General features: G+C 40.8%; 1 protein-coding gene across 1 annotated transcript in view; it reads left to right on the top strand.

Moving 5' to 3' along the window:
• Positions 1–14,112, top strand: part of LOC148341659 (uncharacterized) — a 269,746-nt gene that overhangs the window by 225,978 nt on the left and 29,656 nt on the right. The window lies entirely within an intron of this gene.

The following is a 14,112-nucleotide window of genomic DNA, read 5'->3' as shown; positions in this document are numbered from 1 at the left end:
TTCCACAAACCAAGCAGGAAAATGTTTTTTCTCCAGTGTGTGTTCTTGTGTGGCTTGTTAAATTTGCCTTATGAGAGAAGCATTTTCCACAAACTGAGCAGGGAAAAGGTTTTTCTCCAGTGTGCGTTCTTGTGTGGATTGTTAAACTTGAATTTTGAGAGAAGCTTTTACCACAAACTGAGCAGGAAAAAGGTTTTTCTCCAGTGTGTGTTCTTGTGTGGATTGTTAAATGAAACTTTCGAGAGAAGCTTTTGCCACAAACCGAGCAAGAAAAAGGTTTTTCACCACTGTGTGTTTTTCTGTGCCCTTTTAAAGACAACTTTGAAGTTAATGAGTCAGTGTGGCATGCCCTTTCACCTTTGGCTTGCCCATCATCATCATCATCATCATCATCATCATCATCATCATTAGTATCATCATTGTCATAAGCGTCTGATGTGTCCTCATTATGTACTTGTGATGGCCCCCAGTGGTCTTCATCACCTTCTGTTGTCACGTGATGACTTGAGCTGATGCTTGTAGGCTCCGCCCCTCTCTTGTCCTCACTCTCATCCTTGTTTTCATCTTCAGTCTTTATAGGGACAACGTTCAGTGGTGACTTGTTGATCTCCTCCTCCTCCTCCTCCTTTTTGATGTGAGTCAAGTCTGGCTCCTCTTTCACAGAACGGAGATCGTTTTCACTGACGTCTGCAGGACACAAAAAGACAAATTTGGTTTGGTCAAGTCAAAGCTCAGGCGGCAACTTTGTCTTATATTGTTTCTACCGTGCTACCTTGACCTGTACCTGCCGCATACGGAGCAATGCGTGCGACCCCAACTTGGACCGGACCATGGGGGCATTTCACAAAATTACGTCCGACGATGTAAACCTCCCTTTTGATGCCCGATTTCATTCCTGACATGGTCACAGATATCCTACGATGTAAACCTCCTTTTAGCAGCACAACAGTGATAAACGAGCATTTAAAAAGGAAGCACATTGCGGCTGATGCCCGATTTAATTCCTGACATGGTCAAAGACGTTTCTGGAAGCGAGCTGAAGTTAGCACACACAGGCTTTTGTGTGCGTCTGATGGAACACCTGTTGTGGGACCCAAACATATTGATGCAGACCACTGGGGGCCATCGCAACATAATGTCATTGATAGAATAGAAATCCTTCAAGTGAAATATGTTTCCAAGTATTTCTTTTTGCATTTAGAGATAGAACTAAATGTTCCCGGGCTTGTTGGTAGAAAAGGGGGTTGTGACGTTCTCCCTTTTTAAGCCCATTGTAAGCCAAAGAGAGATATATATATATATATATATATATATATATATATATATATATATATATATATATATATATATATATATATATACACATATACATATACATATACATATACATATACATACATACACAGTGGAACCTCGGTTCTCGACCATAATCCGTTCCTGAACCCTGTTCGAAAAGCGAATTGTTCGAACACACCGAAACCATTCCTTTGCTGCTTGCACTGACTTTCTTTGGAGGCATGATTAGAGGCTAAAACACTTCGTACACCTATATAAAACGCGAGAGCAAAACGCAGCACGTCCGCACGCGACAACAGTTGGTCACGAAGAGAGCAAGAGAGCGATCTACACCCGTACGCCGCTCAGCATCCCACCCTCGCATACGCACTCACGCGTCATACCGGCGTTCGGACTTCGATGTTTGTTCGAACTGCGAAGCAAGAATTTCTCTATTTTTTTGTTCGAACTCCGATTTGTTCGACCTCAGAGTCGTTCGAGAACCGAGGTTCCACTGTATATATATATTTTTTTAAGCATTTTTGAAGGTGTGCCGCTACTTCGCGGATTTTCAGTTTTCGTGGGTGGTCTCGGTCCCCATTAACCGCGATAACCGGGTTTTTACTGTCCTTCCAACTGACTCCTTCCGCGACTCGCACACTCCCCTTCTTCAAGTGCACACTCTCTCACGTCATCAATCGGGATTGCGCGAGACATCCCGCGACCGACAAAATAAGCACATTGTCCATTACATGCGCCACACCAATCAAAGGTAAGCAGTATTAACAATACAGCAGAATGTCAAACGATGCACAATTATTAACCATATAACTGTGTATATCATAAAGCCATCACAATTAACATTAGTTCAGAAAATATCCCCTTCTTAATCACAACTCAAAGGGATGATTCTATAAACATGCGAACCTTCAGAACACCCATGAACACGTCAACTATAATTTAGCTCTTCTTTTTAAACTAACTAATACAGTGATTCTCAAATAGTGGGGCGCGGTGCGATGCTAAGGGGGGCGCATGAATTGATGACAGTGCTCCACACAGCCAGCAGCTAATCATATCACAGCGGGGCGTGTCCTATTTTTCCACTTTTGTGCTGAACAGACTGCAGTTTTCACCCAGGAAATCCATTCAGCACGACATTAAAAAACGACAACGCCGTTCATTCTTCTCGTCTAACAAAAAGAAGCACACGAGTTATCGCTAAGCAGAGATCAAGTGCGGATTTGTTGAGATTGGCGTTTGAAAATGTGTGAAAGAACGACACCCAAGTACAAAGATAAGATAAGATAAGTTGTCCTTTATTAGTCCCACAATGGGGAAATTTGAGGTGTTACAGGAGTAAAGATATAGATCACACAGAGTCGGCGGCGTAATGTAGCCGTTAATGTATAACATTAGCAGCAGACATTCATAAAAACGCATGCAAATATACACAGTATAAACGTATCTAGTGTAAGGAAACACTCCTAATGTCTGTCCATTATACAGAGGGGGAAAACACTGTAATGATAAAAACTACTGAATGATTGGAAATACTGCAATGATAAAAATATTGCAATGGTAAAAGTACTGTAATAGTAAAAGTACTGTAATGGTAAAAGTACTGCAATGATAGAAAAATACTGTAATGATAAAAGTGATAAAAGTACTGTGATAGAAAAAGTACCGCAATGATAGGAATACTGCAATTATAAAAGTACTGCAATGATAAAAGTACTGTAATAGTGAACATCCTGCAATGGTAGAAATACTGCAGAGATAGAAGTACAGTAATAAGAATACTGTAAAGGTAAACAAAATACATCATTGGTCAATATTTAAGTACACCCTTGGCTGAAAGTACAGTAGTAGTTTATATTGCATCCTAGGACTGCACAATTGCACTAATGCCCGCCCGTTTGTAGGCCTGACCCAATGTTCATGTTAAAAAGTCTGACAGCAGTCGGCAGGAAGGAGCGGCGAAATCTCTCTTTGGTACAGCGATGTAAAAGTCTGTCACTGAAGGAGCTGTGGAGTGTTCTCAGAGTGTCATTGAGTGGGTGGGCTGGGTTGTCCAGCATTGATGACAGTTTTGCCGTCATCCTTCTGCCCCCCACTGAGTCCACAGAGTCCAGGGAGCAGCCCAGGACAGAGCTGGCCCTCCTCACTAGTTTGTCCAGTCTCTTTTTGTCCCGGCCCGAGATGCCTCCTGCCCAGGAGACCACTCCATAGAAGATGACTGAGGAAACCACCGAGTCATAGAAGTTCCTGAGGAGTGTTCCCCGAACGCCAAAGGACCTCAACCTCCTGAGTAGGAAGAGTCTGCTCTGACCCTTCCTCCAGCTTGTCTCCCAATAAGGCGGGCTGTATGGTGTTGAAAGCACTTGAGAAATCAAAGAACATGATCCTCACCGTGCCCCCCGCCTTCTCCAGGTGGGAGAATGAAGTGTGGAGCAGGTAGATGATGGCATCATCCACACTGATGCCAGGCTGGTATGCGAACTGGAGTGGGTCCATTGAGGAGCTGACCAGGGGGCGCAGATGGACAAAGAGGAACTTTGTGGAATAAAAGAAGAGAACGAGCAACATCTTCAACTGCTGGGCGAAATTTGCAAGCAGCCTCGTGTTGTGCTGCACCAGTGATTCTCAAATAGTAGCGCGCGGTGCGATGCTGAGGGGGGCGTGTGGGACCCTGGCGAACATGCTTTTTTGCATGGTTTTGGGACCGAAAAAGGCGATCTCAGGCAATGCGAGTTTGAGCTCGTCAAAGCTGTTTGTGCCCCGAGTTCACGCAGTACTGGTTTTAAAAAAAAAAAACGTGTCGCCCTGTCACGCAGTACTGATTAACAAAAACAAAAAGCGTCGCCCCGTCGCTCGTTGACCCGGAAGTGATTTCTTTCGCCGCTCCTTAAATGCCCCGCGCCAAGCTATCTTGCGCAGCAGCAGAGCGAGCAAGGAGGCGCTAAGCGCGCTAATCGCTAAAATTAATTGCTTCGATGGACGCTCGACTTTTAAAAGAAGTCTGACTTGAACTGCGTTCGGGCGGAGAGCCAGCAGCTATGAACAGAAATGTTGTATTGCAACCATTACGTATCCAAACAAAATAAGACGATGGCTACGTGAGGAAATGGCTGACGTCATCAAAACGAAGCGGTTTGACGTCAGATTGTAAACATAAAAAAAAATGTCTAGTCAACATATTCAAACATGTGCTTTATGTTATTTTGAAGTGAAATATGGTTTATTAATGTTGTTTTACCACATAAATGCTGCATAATAACCATTTTATACCTATATGCACGCGTTAGTAGATGTCTGTGTTTATGTGTTGTGAGAATTTGCACAGGCTGCATCTATGTGTTATGAGAATTTCCACAGGTTGTATCTACGTGTTATGAGAACGGGAATAATTGGAAAGAATTCGTACAGGGCCTAAGCACCAGGAATGTCTGACTCATGTGAAAAGGTACAGTCGATAACGAAAAGGGAGTGAGGATTGGCAGAGGCCAAAGTTGTGCGAAGGGCCATGCGAACCATCAAAGCGCACTCGAACGGGAGGGGTTGGGATGAAATATTGGCTATAAGAATGTGACGGAGGCAAAACGTAAGTGGAGTCGGCTGAGGGTTCTACGCGCGGACGCCCAGCATCGTATTTTTTGCTCGCATTACTGAGGACGCCGGGGCTCTTCGTCCTTCCAGCACACAGTAATGAGATTTATGTATTGCATGTAATCTATGAGCTGAAATACAATTGTTGCTTGCTTGCTTGCTTGTACACTTTATACTGTGGGTTAAATAAAATGTGCCGCTTGTTTAACGCAGTGAAGTGTTTGTTGTCCATGTAAGTCGCCGACGATCCGCGATCCTGAAGTTAATAATAAGTCATAGCAATTGATCTGAGTTGTGACTATTATATTATTTGATACTGTAATTGATTGTAAGCAGTGTCTACTCAAGGGCTCACGCTTGTCTGATTGGACATAACAGACAGCTTAACCCATTGTAGCCTGACGATTGGGCATCAGTCTCGCTACTAGTCACTCTTATTGATGCTGTAATTGATCATAAGCAGTATCAGAATTGTTTCAAAACATATTTATATAGAATTTTTGTTTGAAATCCCCCTGGCTCTTTTTGTCTTTTCTAGCTTATCTATGTATTAATAACTGTTTGGTTTGTTCATGTTAATAAAGTTCAGAAAAACTAAACAAAAACGTATAGTAAATATTTATCATCCAGTCAATATTCGCACCACAGAGTGCTGAGTTTTGAGATCCTCACAATAGTCGTTCTCAAAATGATATTTTTTTTAATCAATTTATCTTTGTTAAGGGATATTTTATTGACAATCCAACATTAATATACAAAGAACATGTACATGAGTACGAAATGTAAAAATATTGTGGTGGGGGGAGCTAATTTATTTTCTTCTTGGTAGGGGGGACGTGACAGGAAATAATTGAGAACCACTGAACTAATAGAACCCCGTTTTCCTCAACCAATGAGTCAGTATTCTTTGAAGTGGATTATCCACAGACTAAAAATTTGTAATTTAATTCATAATCTAATTTAATCCATCACAACATGATAATTCATCATTTCCCTGTCATTTCCTTCTCAAAATGTCGTTCCATTAATTGAATTACCGTCGTACATCCGTCGCCAAACTGAAGTATGGAACATTATTATTTTTTTTTCGTTTTACATAACCTTTAACCTTTCATGTTCTGTTTCAACAAAATTGTATCTCTTACCAGTTTCCCTGTTTCATGAGTTGCTGCCGAGCCAAAAAGGAGGAGTTCAGAGAGGAATTTCACCCTCAGCGGCAATCCCAAACTTTTGTTTCCAGGACATTGTAACACTCTGGGCTGGTTTATTGTTCTTCTTATTGCAATTTTACTGCATTCAGTCTTCCTCGAGACGGAATTCGTTCTAGTGTTTGCCAAATAGTTAATCCTAGTTTCTCACTTTAAATTTTCACAGTCAATATATGAACTTTTCAACTGCACAATCACTTCATTGAGGTCTAATTATCAATTGTTTACCATAGTCAGACTTTTGCCGTCAAAGAGACCTGTTCCTTAACCATATGTTCACGTTTTCATCACTCAGGGCTTTTCCGTGTTGACAAATCACATTCCACAGAACATGCATTCATCCTTTTATGATCTTGGATTTCTCAATTTATATGACCGCTTCTTGCAATGAAGATTAATTTCACCCCAATGATTATGTAGCCAATTATCTTTCTCATTCTAATTTTGCTTTAGTTATGATCCAAATTTTTAAACTTATTTTTTATGCTGCATCTTTCAATGCACACTAGGACGCACACGCGTTAGTTGAACTGATAAAACGGAATATTAATGCAATCACATACGGCTTTTAGAAGGGGCAATTCGGCACTGGTTTATAACTATCACCCCTTATCTCCTGCGTGGGGGCTGCCTGACTTCTTGGTGCCACAGTAGATGGTAGCCAGGTTTTTGATTTTGTGTGGCCTTTACCAGAACACGAGTAATCACAGGGTATGTATCTGAACAGCGGAGTCGAACCGGCCCAGACTTGATGCATTACTCTTGCTACGTACCAGCGAAACCGTCGGGCCCTCCACACAACGGTACGCCTCGATCCTTACTGTGTTCCATGCCACAAAGTGCCTAATACGATTCGTGGAAGCGCGCTTCTCTTCATTATTTCTATTTCCAGCTCATAATTTTCCTGCTAAAATTTACACCCTGGCCAGGGTCTGTGCTCAAACTGAGCTTATTCACGACTATGTTGTCTATAGCTATAGTTTTACAATTCCTATTTCTCATCTCTTTAACCACTAGACCTTTCTTTTCTTTATCTTCTGCACATTTCTCCCGCACTAGTCCCCATTTACTTAGTTCCTATCATCATTTTTTAAATTTATTTATTTTTTTATACTTTTTCTAATGTTCTTTTATAGTGCAGTTACTTTGGCATCTTTGAATGTCTTAATCAATCATTATAGAGGCCTCTTGTTTAAACAATAATTGAAACTAACACAGGGACATTTTCCATGACCAATCAGCCAGCAGACCCACACGCACAAGCTTTCTTTAACGACCCCAAAAGCCCCGACCGCTTGGACACAGGCGCACAACACCCATTGTGAGTAAAAGCATCTCACCGAAGGTTCAGCCGGCCGGCTGTTGAACGCCTGCGCCCCAGCACCCTGAGACCCTCAATGGAGCAAAATGCCAAAAATGTGGTATATTTTGTTGTTGATGTGTGGGTCTGTCTCAGCTTCCCTCCGGACAGGTCGCCGAGCATGGCAGAATTGGTGATGGAAAAAGATTCTCTGACACAGTCATTTTGGTTAGAAAGAGATTTTATTCTCGTCCCATGGTGATGTCAAAAGAAGTCTCCCCAAAAAGCAAAAAGGGAAAGGTGTCCCCTCTCTCCGGCCTTCCCTTCTTATCGGGAATGGCCACACTTTTACACCCTCGCTGTACCAAAGAGAGATTTCGCCGCTCCTTCCTGCCGACTGCTGTCAGACTTTTTAACAAGAACATTGGGTCAGGCCTACAAACGGGAGGGCATTAGTGCAATCCTAGGATGCAATATTAACTACTACTGTACTTTCAGCCAAGGGTGTACTTAAACATCGACCAATGATGTATTTTGTTTACCATTACAGTATTCTTATTACAATACTTCTATCACTGTAGTATTTCTACCACTGCAGGATGTTCACTATTACAGTACTTTTATCATTGCAGTACTTTTATAATTACGGTATTTCCTACCATTGCGGTACTTTTACTATTACAATACTTTCATCATTGCAGTATTTTTCCATCGTTGCAGTACTTCTACCATTATAGTACTTTTATCATTGCAGTATTTTCTATCATTGCAGTACTTTCCTGTCATTTTCAGTACTCTCACCATTACAGTACTTTTATCAGTGTAATATCTTTATCATTGCAGTATTTTCAATCATTCAGTAGTTTTTATCATTACAGTGTTTCCCCCTCTGTATAATGGACAGGCATTAGGAGTGTTTCCTTACACTTAGATACGTTTATACTGTGTATATTTGCATGCTTTTTATGAATGTCTGCTGCTAATGTTATACATTAACGGCTACATTACGCCGCCGACTCTGTGTGATCTATACCTTTGCTGCTGTAACACTGCAAATTTCCCCATTGTGGGACTAATAAAGGACATCTTTATCTTTTCTTTATGAATATTGAAGGATTGTATTACGATTGCTGGCATGATATTAAACACTTACGGGACAGAAGGTCAATTATTTAATTTAGCAGGTTGATATTTACTGAATATGTTCGACATTGATTAAACAAAAAGCATTTATCAAATGAAAGTAGAAGTACAGTGCATAGATAAGATTGACCGGGATTGTCGGCATGGTGTTTACTGATTCATTCATATGCTAAATTTATATGACTTAGTTTAAATGTAAGACCTCAAAATTGCACACATAGTATTTTCATGACCCACACTTTCATTCAGAAGAAACAGATTCAGTCTGCTCAGGTCAAACTGATGACAAACCAGATAGCACTTCATGGACAAATACGACTAAACACATTCTCCACATAGGCCATAGAAGATACAAACATATCAAGTTGGGCCGGCCGGGGAGGACGTCACAGGGACGCTATCAAGAACACCCAAAAACAACAATTTGATCTGTGAAAACATACACCACACAATCTGTACACTGACGAGATTACAGGGGAATGTGAGCAGGAGAGACCGAGAGACTGCCACCTGCCTGAGAAGGTCAGCCTTGGACGTGGAACGGGGGAAGGAGCAAGGACGACCGATTCAACCTACATGACCCTTGACATAGAAAATCTATAATATGAGTGGCTGGATTGAGATCAGCGCGACATTTTTCGATTGTGCTCGTCTGAGTACAGTTTCTCGTCAGATTAAGAAAAAGCCACCCAGATACTATTTCCTGAACTCCAGAAATCGAAGAAACTAAAATATCGCAAACCTAATCAGCTGTTGTTGAGTCTTTATTTGACCCTATTCTTCTTGAGTACAAAAACGAACAGGCATTGGAGTAATTTGGCTTTGAAGATTCATTTACTAAATGTTTCTCATTTTCTCGGTGGCTCAACTCCAACAGTGGACAAACTTAATTTGTTTCACACCATTTAAAAACCGGAATATGTAAAATGTTAAATAATCAGTTCAAATTTTAAACTGGGAAAAAAGCATGGAGTTCACCCCCCACTTTTGTTTTTTCTTTGGCATTTATTTTCTGCACTGATTTCATTTGGCATAAACAAATGTTCAGCAAACTGGCAAATAAAAGGCAACATTTAAAAATATAACGGCAATAACCTTGAACACATTTCCCCAAACAACTTAATGTTGTGATGCATATTTTTAACGATATAAAGTCGTTCTTTCCAAAGCAAATGAAAGTAAGACGTGTACAAACCTGCTTTGAGTGGCACAACACGAGGCTGGTTGCAAACTTCGTCCAGCAGTTGAAGATGTTGCTCGTTCTCTTCTTTTATTCCACAAAGTTCCTCTTTGTACTTGGGTGTCGTTCTTTCACACATTTTCAAATGACAATTCCAAAAAATCCGCACTTGGTCTTTGCTTGGCGATAACTCGTGTGCTTCTCTTTGTTCGACGAGATGAAAGGAAGATGGCATCGTTTTTCAAAGTCCCACTGAAAGGATTTCCTGTTCCTCACGAAAGCGGAAGAACAGGACACACCCCGCTGTGATATGATTGGCTGCTGGCTTTGTGGAGCACTGTCACCAACTCACCGACAGATGTCGCCATTTGCGATGCAAATCATTGTTATCTTCTTCTAAACATAGAGAAAAACCTAAGATGCACATGAACAAACATTTTAGTTCCCAAATACGAACTTGAGAGATGTATTGAATTTGACTTTTGTTGCTGGTTTTGTTTTCACATCTGACACCATGTTGTTGGTTGGATAGTATTCCAAATGTATTTCCCTATTATGAACAGTTGACATGATAAAGTGATACTTTATGTCAACATATTTGCCTTTTTACAGGGTTTTTCGCCAGCGACGTGGTTGCGAATTTTAAATTAAAATACATCACTGTTTTATTCTCTAAATGTTAGAGTCTCAAAAAATGATTTCAGTGTTTATAACTTAACTAACTTAAATATTTCATTATTCGTTTCAGTATTCATTAAACTACGGTGATTCATTATTTATTTCAAGATTCATTTAACTGTTTTAGTAATAATTTAGTATTCAATGTTTAATCGTGACTGTATTTACTTTTTCAATATTTGTGTCACTATTTTGTTCAATTTTAATATTATGGAAAATTATTTTGCAAGTAAGGTTTTTGTTATTTATTGTGGCCAACTGCTTTTGAAGAAAGTGCTTTTCGGTTCTTGTACGAGAGGATTCTTTGTGAAGCCAAAACAACAGGACCTTGACTGATAAGTGGGCTCAATGCAGAAAAAGTATCATTTTGTTTTAAGATTACACGGTTCCTGTCAAATAAATCTTCATCTTCCTGTGTGCATCAGTATCTTCCCACACACTTCTCTCACTGAGATCACTCTGCAGACTGACTCAAAAGACAATTTATTTTCCAGACTATCTCATTGATCTTCCCTAACTGCTGAAAATTCCACAACAATCTGGGGTCAGACGTGGGATAGCTGAAGATCCGCCGGTGAAATTCAGGGACGCTGGCGGGTGACCTCCGGGGTTCAATTAAGACAGCAGCAGCAACAAACTGCGTGATGCGGATCATCTCCTTCGGGGTGACAAAAAAACGCTGACTCCAGTCGCCATCAGATTGCCAACTCCTGACATTCCAAAACCTTTGAGAGAAACTTAGACGATTTGCGTTTCTCTTTCCTCTTCTTTTTAGAGTTCAACTTCTAGTTCAGTTTTTCACCTTTTCACGGCGTAATGAAGGCCAGTTGAACAAGTGGAACAAGTGATTTTATTGATGATTGTAGAAGGCACCGATTTCATAAGCACCGTTTCTTCTCACACCTTTTCCATTAGGTACGATTAAAAAGACAACTGAAAAGTATAATATTAACAAATGTTGTTCCAGGCAAAGGCAATTAATTTCATTTAAATATTTGATGTAAACACAAAAATAATCATCATCACTCAGACACAATGCACTGATCACATTGGCCTTGTGTCAATAAAAGAGTTTTGAAAATTCAATATATCACATTTTATTCTAAATTACATTTACATCTTACCATGAGGAGTCAGCTCCTTCAGGTTTTTTTTTTGGTCTTTTTAAGCTTCAAGGATCGCTGCTATTCTCGTAGGGCTGGGCAATAAACCGAAAATTTACCGTGATCGAAATTTAATAAAATCATTTTGCCCATGTCAGTTAATTCGGTGTTTTAAAAAAAAAAAAGAAGTCCTTTTAGTCTGCAGCTATGTTCATGCCCCTGTAAAACGGCTTGAGCGGCTGTAGTCATGTGACTCCACCCAGCTGAACAAGAAAGAAAACTGACGACGCGGTCGTAGCTGGCGATTCAAATCCAGAAGCAGCTGACACGGCTGAAGACGACGTAATGTTCGTTGAAATTGTTCCTGTCTCGCTTGTCCCGAAAAGAAATTCCGACATCTGTCGTTAAGAAATGTTTTGGGTTCCAAAAAGACGATGTTTGAGCAAAAGAACACGAACTACAAAGTGCGTCGTAAGCACCTGAAACAGCGCGTCCAACCTTTTCTTTTTCACCACCCACAACACAACCATGCTGTTGACTTGGAGCTTGTGCTAAAAGTTCAAAGTGAGAAGCAAGGTTGGACAAGTGACAACAGCCCATAACGGAGGCGACACCATACGAGAGAATGTCTCAGAGGTGGACGCGATAGCCTAGCACAGTGTTTTTCAACCACTGTGCCGCGGCACACCAGTGTGCCGTGAGATATTGTCAGGTGTGCCGTGGGAAATTATTCCATTTGTGTACCTGTGCGGTCTAGCGCCTGCAGAGTTAAGTAGTAAAATGTAGTACTCTTCCAAACCAGTAGGCGGCGGCAGCAGCAGCAGGTAGTGAATTGCCTTGTGCTTGGAGACAAGCGAGAAGTGGATAGCAGAATGAAAAAAGTGGATAACAGAACGACGGTGAAAGTAATGGATATGTTTTTGAAGAGAAAAAAATGCTGACTCTGAACTGGACCCTGGACAAAACCAAGACATAGATGAAGGCCCTAGTATGAGTGGAGGTAAATAAAAAAAAAAGCAAAGGCGACCTGCAAAGTTTCTGCCATGAGGCAATACAGTGAAAGCTATCTTTCATCTGGATTTACTTTTACCGGAGATGCAACGACACCGACTCCGTTGTGCTTGGTATGTGGTGAAAAGCTCTCCAACGGCGCTCTGGTCCCAAGCACGCTTAAACGCCATCTCCAAACGAAACGCCCTTTACTTCAAAACAAAAATGTGGCGTATTTTGTTGGCCTGAGTGAACACACGGAGAAACAAGCAACTTTCATGAGAAAAACCGCAAAGGTAAGCGAGAGAGCCCTTAAAGCTAGCTACCACGTCGCTGAACTTGTGGCTAAATAAAAAAAAGTCTCACTCGTGGCAGAGGAATTAATACTTTGATTCCTGCCAATATATCAGCTCTGTGTTCATCCAAACAGGCACAGGTTTCACACTGAGAATAATGTGAAAGATTTTACGATACTTTATTCTTTGTTTATTTGATTCATATTCAAGACTTTTAATAGGTCATTTTTCAATGTTAAAAAACACTTTTTTTCACATTTTCAGCTGGTAGTGTGCCGCGGGATTTTTTCAATGAAAAAAATGTGCCTTGGCTCAAAAAAGGTTGAAAAACACTGGCCTAGCACATAGCTAAAGATGTAGCTCCTCGAGCGACAGTGCGCACAAGATTTAAACACCTCATAAAAGTAGTCGACAAGAGGTACGAAAATATTTGTTGCAAACCGTACTTCCCGATATGGACAACATCGGGACGGGAGCGGAGACATGTCAAGCGTTTTGCATCCACATCCGACTTGTGGTCGAGACGCGACATGGACCCCTGTTTGAGCCCGACTGTGCATGACATTGACGACAAGAGGCGACCGCGCACGGAGTACTCGAGACGGCGCATTTTCCTGATGAAGTACACTTGTTTATTTGGCATTGGCATTCCATTGACATTTTTTTTCATTTTATTTAGCATTTTGTTGACAGGCGACTAGCGCCTTTGCACATGACATTACAGCATCTTGGCACAATCTGTTTGCAGAGAAGATTTTGCGAGAAGTACCCTTTTTCTCCTGTTCTTTGTGACATTGTTCAAGTCATGCAAAGTAAGATATTTGAAAGGCTTCTACACATGATTTTTGTACTTTTATTTTTCATTGAAAGTAATGTGTACCACTTGGTCAATAAAGAAAACAGTTATTATGTATTTCCTGCATTTATTTTGATTTTGGTCCACGGGCGGAAATTTATCGTGATTCATCGTTATCGAGGTAAAATTGCTCATTTTATTGCGATATTGATTTTAGGTCATATTGCCCAGCCCTATATTCTCTCCATCACAATCGTGTCTCTCAGCATTTCGTTTAGTGGCAAATTTTTTAGCACAAACGCTGCAACTGAATGGCTTATCTCCACTGTGTGTTTTTGTGTGGCTTGTTAACGTTGACTTGACAGAGAAGCATTTTCCACAAACTGAGCAGGAAAAAGGTTTTTCTCCACTGTGAGTACTTGTGCGTCTTGTTAAATGTGACTTATGGGAGAAGATTTTACCACAAAATGAGCAAGAAAGAGGTTCTTCAGTGTGTGTTCTTGCATGCTCTGTTAATCGGAACTTTAGAGAAAA

Source organism: Idiotropiscis lumnitzeri, chromosome 2, assembly GCF_059441095.1.
Source record: "Idiotropiscis lumnitzeri isolate Australia: NSW breed Sydney's pygmy pipehorse chromosome 2, RoL_Ilum_1.0, whole genome shotgun sequence".
In the NCBI taxonomy this organism is placed as follows: domain Eukaryota; kingdom Metazoa; phylum Chordata; class Actinopteri; order Syngnathiformes; family Syngnathidae; genus Idiotropiscis; species Idiotropiscis lumnitzeri.
The sequence above is the reverse complement of the archived record's forward strand: the minus strand, read 5'-3'. Positions and strand labels throughout refer to the sequence as shown.